This window comes from Myotis davidii, unplaced genomic scaffold (genome assembly GCF_000327345.1).
Source record: "Myotis davidii unplaced genomic scaffold, ASM32734v1 scaffold9, whole genome shotgun sequence".
NCBI classification, from domain to species: Eukaryota; Metazoa; Chordata; class Mammalia; order Chiroptera; family Vespertilionidae; genus Myotis; species Myotis davidii.
Window position 1 is genome coordinate 760,966 of NW_006299435.1, and position 6,819 is coordinate 767,784.

The 6,819-nt window shown below is 44.1% G+C and overlaps 1 pseudogene; it reads left to right on the forward strand.

Annotated features, from left to right (window-relative positions):
• Positions 1-1,347: 1,347 nt before the first annotated feature.
• LOC107184876 lies at positions 1,348-1,821 on the forward strand (annotated as a pseudogene).
• The last annotated feature ends 4,998 nt before the right edge of the window (positions 1,822-6,819 follow it).

Genomic DNA, 6,819 nt, shown 5'->3' on the forward strand with positions numbered 1-6,819 from the left:
CTCGGAAAGCCGCTGTTTCATTATTAATGACGCCCCGAGAACACCCAGGCCGCGCTGAGCGGGCCCAGCGGCAGAGCGGGCACCGCAGTCCTCCCCTCAGGCTCCGGCCGCATGAGGTGAGACCGCCACGCACTGCGCCAGGGAGGCTTGCAGGTGCAGGTGAGGAGATAACCCAGAAAGCTCTTGGAAGCATCGAGCACAAGAGACGATTTTCGGTGTGAGGGCGGGTGTCTTCAGGGAAGTTAGGAGGAAGAGAAAGCAAAGAGGTCTTGTTGGGGGTGCATTTTCTATTTCCCCCACGGCCTATCTGTCCTCAAGGTCGAGGTGAGTCCCTGCTCTCCAGCGCAGCCCTGAGAGCTGCCTCTCCAGCTCCTGCCAGTCCCAGCCTCTCTGGGTTGTCCTAGGGGCTCAGCTTAAGTGTCCTAGGGGATCCAGAACAATGTCCAGGGAGTCCCTGTACCCCCTCTCTCCCCCCCCCCACCCCGCGGGTGGAGACCACACAGCTCTGCGGAGGAGTGGGGACCCACAGGGAGTGTCAAAGTCTGACTCCCCTGGATTCTGATCTGGGCGGCACCCTCGGTCAATATTGATTTAGTCCTTCCCAGAAGCGGGAGCTGTCCGTGCAGTAGGGTGGCTCCCGCCACAGAACAGGTCCGAAAGCCAGTGCCTACAGACAGTGGTCCTCAGGGCTGACCTGGGGTGTTCCAGGCCTGTTCATCCTAATTCCCATCCAAGGTCGGGGGTCTCCCACACAACCTGGTCCTACCCACACAGCCCCAGGAGGGGTAAGACCCTCAGACGCCATGAAAACCTTGCTGCTGATGGCAAACCCCTGCTTGAGTCCTGCCTCCCGGGATCACACACCCCCTCCTCCCTCACTCTGCCCTTCAGAACGCAGAGCTGTGATCTGGACATCTGATACCATCCCCAAAATGACAAAATTCAGCAGCATCAATGCCACGGCCACCTGAACAAGAGCTTCCCCACCCCTCCCAGCTGCTTTGGCAAAAGGACAGAGCTTTTCCTATGGACACGGGCTGCCACCAGGAAGTCCTCCTGGGTTTAACATTGGAGGAGAAACATGGGCCCTAACGCCCTCTCCCAACAACAGGCAAACCAGCTAACACTCAACTGCAGGAGGTTTACTCTTCTGGGTGCTTCAGTGGATCAGCCTGTATTATATCTGTCCAAGAATTCTTATGGCCTGGGCGGGAGCGGCCAGGGAGAGGTCAATGGGAGAAAAAGGAGACTCATGTAATATTTTAAACAATAAAGAATTTAAATTTTTAAAAAAAGAATTCTTATGGCCTTTCGGTCAGAACCACCACCTTCCAGTAATTCGCCAAAATGACTAACACAAAGAGAAAGAGAGGCACCCACTATGTTTTCTAGGATTTTTAGAAAACATGGAGTTGTTCCTCTAGCCACATACGTGTGAATCTACAAGAAAGGTGATATTGTGGACATCAAAGGAATGGGCACTGTTAAAAAAGGAATGCCCCACGAATGTTACTATGACAAAACTGGAAGAGTCTACAATGTCACCCAGCATGCAGTGGGCACTGCTGTGAACCAACAAGTTAAGGGCAAGATTCTTGCCAAGAGAATTAATGTGCGCATTGAGCATATTAAGCACCCTAAGAGCCGTGATAGCTTCCTGAAACATGTGAAGGAAAATGATCCGAAAAAGAAGGAAGCCAAAGAGAAAGGTACCTGGTTTCAGCTGAAGCGTCAGCCTGCTCCACCCAGAGCAGCTCGCTGCGTGAGAGCCAGTGGGAGGAGCCTGAGCTGTGGCCCGTCCCCGGTGACTTCATGGCGTGACAAGTGTAAAAAAGTACAAGACCTCTGAACTGGGAAAAAAAGAGTCCTTACATACAGAGTAGTTTTGACTTTTGGAATCACATTAATGTTTTACATACTCAAAACAGAATCAATCTGTATGTGTCTTTCTATCTGAAGTGGGTCTCTTGTAGGCAGCATATGTATGAGTCTTTTTGTCGTTAAAAAATAAAACAAAATAAAATAAAATTAACAGGATGAGAGAAAAAATTAAAATGGAATGAGAAGAGAAACAAGTGAGCCGAACAAGTTGAAATGAGTAACACAACCACACTGAAGGCGGGAAAAGAGGTGATCGGTCAGAGGAACTTTCGGACGTAGTACTTTGACCGTGTGCTCCCAGTCTAAAAGCAAAAATACCTACAAACTAATATAAATTCTAGATAGAAATTTCGGGTTTTTTGCAGGGGTGGAAGTTCCCAATTCAGAACCTATGAACTGTGAATTACAGGATTGAGCAAATAAGAAAATACAGGATGAACAAAAGTAGGTTTACAGTTGTTCCTATGGGAAATGATCCTAATATATTAAAAAACCAGGGCCCATCACAACTCAAACAACTGGACAGACAACCAAACATAGGCTGCGTGGGGCGAGAAGGCCCGCAGGGGAATTAGTGAGGGATGACCAAACGACTGAACTGCAGGCTGCATGGGGCGACCAGGCCAGCAGGGGGGTTAGTGAGGGGCAACCATGGGGCGACCAGGCCAGCAGGGGGGTTAGTGAGGGGCAACCAGGCCGGTGGTGGGAGGCAGTTAGGGGTGACCAGGCCAGCAGGGAGGAGGCAGTTGGGGGCAACCAGGTCAGCGGGGGCCGGGGAGTTGGGGGCGACCAGGCTGGCCAGGGGGGCAGTTATGGGTGATCAGGCAGGCAGGCAGGTGAGCAGTTAGGAGCCAGCGGTCCTGGATTGTGAGAGGGATGTCCGACTGCCGGTTTAGGCCTGATCCCCGGCAGTTGGACATCCCCTGAAGAGTTCCCAGATTGGAGAAGGTGCAGGTTGGGCTGAGGGGACCCTTTCCATTATGAGTTTTGTGCACTGGGCCTTTGGTACAATAACACGAATAAACCATTTTGCATACTCACAGCTGTAGACCTAGTTTTGCCCACTCCTTACACTGAACAGGATTCGAGTTTCTCTCTGGCAGAGGAGAAGGGGGTTACAATTAAGGAAAGAGAAAAGAATACAAGGATAAACCCTGGGGTGATGAACTGGGATTAGAGATAGTTTGCATTTGCAGTTTTTAATACATATAGAAAGATATAGAGCTAAATATGTATGTGTGTATTTATATTCCTTCTCTGTCCACTTAAAGCAAGCATATCAAACTCACAGCCGGTGGGCCGCATGCCTCGACCTGCCGGCTGTGAGTTTGACATGCTTGGCTTAAAGGGTCTGTCTATAAGACATTCCAGTAGTAATAAGCATACCTAGCACTTGCCTAGCTTCCAAATTACCATGAAAATGGTAGAAAATATGTTTTTAAAGTGCAGAGCTATAATTATAACTAGAAAGGAGGAAAAACAGGTGCTACCAGCAGATCAGACATTTGGACAAATTCATGCAAATGGGTTAGAAGGCGGGTGGGGGGGGGGCGGGGGAAGCAAAGGAGAGAATACAACTGTACAAGAATAAACTGGGTTCCAGGGCAGCTAAGAGAAGAGCTGTCTCCCAGGGCACTGGAGAAGCTCCCAGTTCAGAGCCAGCGGATCCCAGAGGCGGTCACGGGTCACAGTGCCACCACTGGGTGTGACATTATTGGGAAGGCTAATCATGCATATACGGTACCTACAGCATAACAGATGGGGAAGGGGATTGACAAAAGGGCCTGTGTGATTGCCAAGTTCCTACATTTTACACTGAAGTGGTAAAATATGAGCTCTAATAAACTGTTAAAAGTTTAAAATGTATATTTAATCCCTAGAGCAGCCATTCTCAAACTTTTTGGCCTCAAGACCCCTTTACAGTCTTAAAAATTATTGAGGAACCCAAAGCTTTTGCTTATGTGTGTTATACTTATCAATATTTACCATTCTAAAAGTTTAAAAGGAGATATTTAAAAATATATGTTAATCATTTAAGCATATCAAGAAGCCCATTATCAATGAAAATAAATGACATATTTCCATGAAAAATAACTACTTTCCAAAGCAAAAATGTTTAGTGAAAACAGAGACCTTATTATACATTGTGCAAATCTTTTTAATGTCTGGCCTGATAGAGGACAACTGGATTCTCATATCTACTTCTGCATTCAGTCTACTGTAAAATATTGTTTTTTAAGTGTGGGGGGTAGGGGGTGGGGGAAACTAGCCTCCCACACTTCTATAGTAAGAAATGGAGAGAGTAATTTACTACCATGGAGCCATATATGAAAAAAATTACTATCACCCAAAAGATAACAGAGTCACCAAAAATAAAAGGTAACCTGGGGTATAAGAAATAGCAGCAGCTGCATCAGAACTATAAGAATTAAAGGAAACCTGGTCAGTGTGGCTCAGTGGTTGAGCATCAATCTATGAACCAGAAGGTCACAGTTCGATTCCTGGGCAGAGCACATGCCCGGGTTGCGGGCTTCCTCCTGAATGTGGGGCGTACAGGAGGCAGCCAATCAATGATTCTCTCTCATCACTGATGTTTCTTTCTCTCTCTCCTTCTCCCTTCCTTTCTGAAATCAATAAAAACATATTTTTAATAAAAAAAGAATTAAAATAAAATTGAAAGACATGAAGACCCTGTTGCTCAGAGGAGCAAAGCTTTAATGATGTAAGATTATGTTTTCTTCAGTCCAATGATGTCACCTGGTTATTCATTAACACACACACACACACACTATTTATAGATTTAAAATTTTATAACCAACTATAACCAATGTAGAAATGTTCATTATAATTCAGAAAAATATATGAATTTTATAAACCTTGACAATGTAAAAATGATAATCCAACTAACAGAAAATTAGAAGTGAAGTGAGGAAAATGGAAGAAAGAGTAAATGTGCCAAAAGTCCACTTTCTTCATATCAGGAAACAATAAATAAACTGATAATAAGTTGGTGATTTGGTCAAGAAACTGAGGTATAAATACATTATTTAAAGTTATAACGATAACCACAAAGGAAAACGAAAACCGAAACCATTAGCAGGGACTGTCTCTGGGGAATGGAGGTAAAGAGAGAGGAAGAAAGCTTTTCACTTTATGTCATTCTCTATGTTTGAATTTTTTCCTTGACTGCATGCATGTGGCACTTTTTTTTTAATCTTCACCCAGGGAGTGAGGATGTTTTTGTTGTTGTTAATTCTCACCCAAGGATTTTTTCCCATTGATTTTTAGAGAGAGTGAAGAGAGGGGAGAAAGAGAGAGAGAAACATCAATGTGAGAGAGACACACCCGGAATGGGGCAGGAATCAGACCTGCAACCAAGGTAAGAGCCCTTGACCAGAAATCAAATCCGTGACCCTCTGGTATGCAGGCCAATGCTCTAACCACTGAACATACTGACCAGGACACATGGTAGTTCTATAATTAAAATACTAACTTTTTTATTTTAAGAAAATTTTTAAATCATCACATTATTAGAAACATTTTTAAAACAGAATGCTGACCTAGAGTTAACAATCTTGTTCATAACTTCATTTGAGCAGTGGCTGAATTCACCAAAAGATATCTGTGACTTCAATCACATTTAAATGCATTAGATAAACAAGAAACTTAAAGGTAGCAAAGACTTTTATAAAATTAATGTCTGTCCTTAACATTTGTGTCTTTTTTTAAAATTAGAATTTGTTTTGGCTTTGTGTGGTTCTTTACTGATAATTGCCTAAAATAAAAAGGAAAAGTTACTCAAAATGAGTCATGGCTTTGTGTTTTAAGTTAAATTCCTGTGAGAGCGACTCTATCATCCGGATCAGGCATGATATTTTTGGCGCAGTGAGGGCGGCGAGGCCGCCGCCTCGGTTCACCGGGGAGCACCTGAGTTCCGTAAGTGCTGGCAGGAAGTGTGAGTGTGACTTACAAGCTCTCTGCTCATCAGGGAAAAAACACTGCAGAATGTTTTACACAGACCAGTGGGTTTTACTCCACTTTTTCTCTTTTCTTCACGCCTGTCCATGTGAAGAAGCAAACACTCAAGCACCAAAACATACACAATGGAAGTGTCAACGGGACCCTCCTCCTGAGACTGGTGACTGCCAAGCAGGACCCCATTAGAAACGCACCAAAGCCTGACTAGCTGCTGCCTCTGAAGACGTTCCAGGCCACGTGGCTGACTCTAAAGCACACCAGTTTTTTGATTCAGGTTTTGAAACTCAGAAGGAAAAAGAACATTTTTAAGAATCAGATTATATTATACTTGGTAATGACTTAAGAGCAAAAAGAGCCACTGAATTGACTTATACGCAGGAATGTGTGCTTCTTTAAAACTGATTCCAATTATTTAACATTGTTCTATGAATACTGAACTACCTAGTATTTAAATTGTTACCCTTGCCCTGGCCAGGTAGCTCAATTGGTGAGAGCGTTATCCAATATGCCAAGGTTGTGGGTTTGATCCCCGGTCAGGGCACATATCAAAATCAATCAATGAATGCATAAAGAAGTGGAACAACAAACCAATGTTTCTCTCTCTCTCTCTCTCTCTCTCTCTCTCTCTCTCTCTTTCTCTCTCTCTCTCAAATTAATAAATAAGAAAAAGGTCAGGGAGATGGAGGAGGGTATGGGGGGGTAAATGATGATGGAAGGAGACTTGACTTGGAGTGGTGAACACATAGTACAGTGTACAGATGATGTGCTGTGGAATTGTGCACCTGAAACCTGTATAATTTTGTTAAGCAGTATCACCCCAATAAATTCAATTATAAATACATACATACATACATACATACATACATACATACATAAAAATTGGACTTTTACCCTGAAGATATGTATTTGGGTCAGAGAAAATATAAAATGAATGAAAAAAGAAGCTAAAACTCAGTTGTC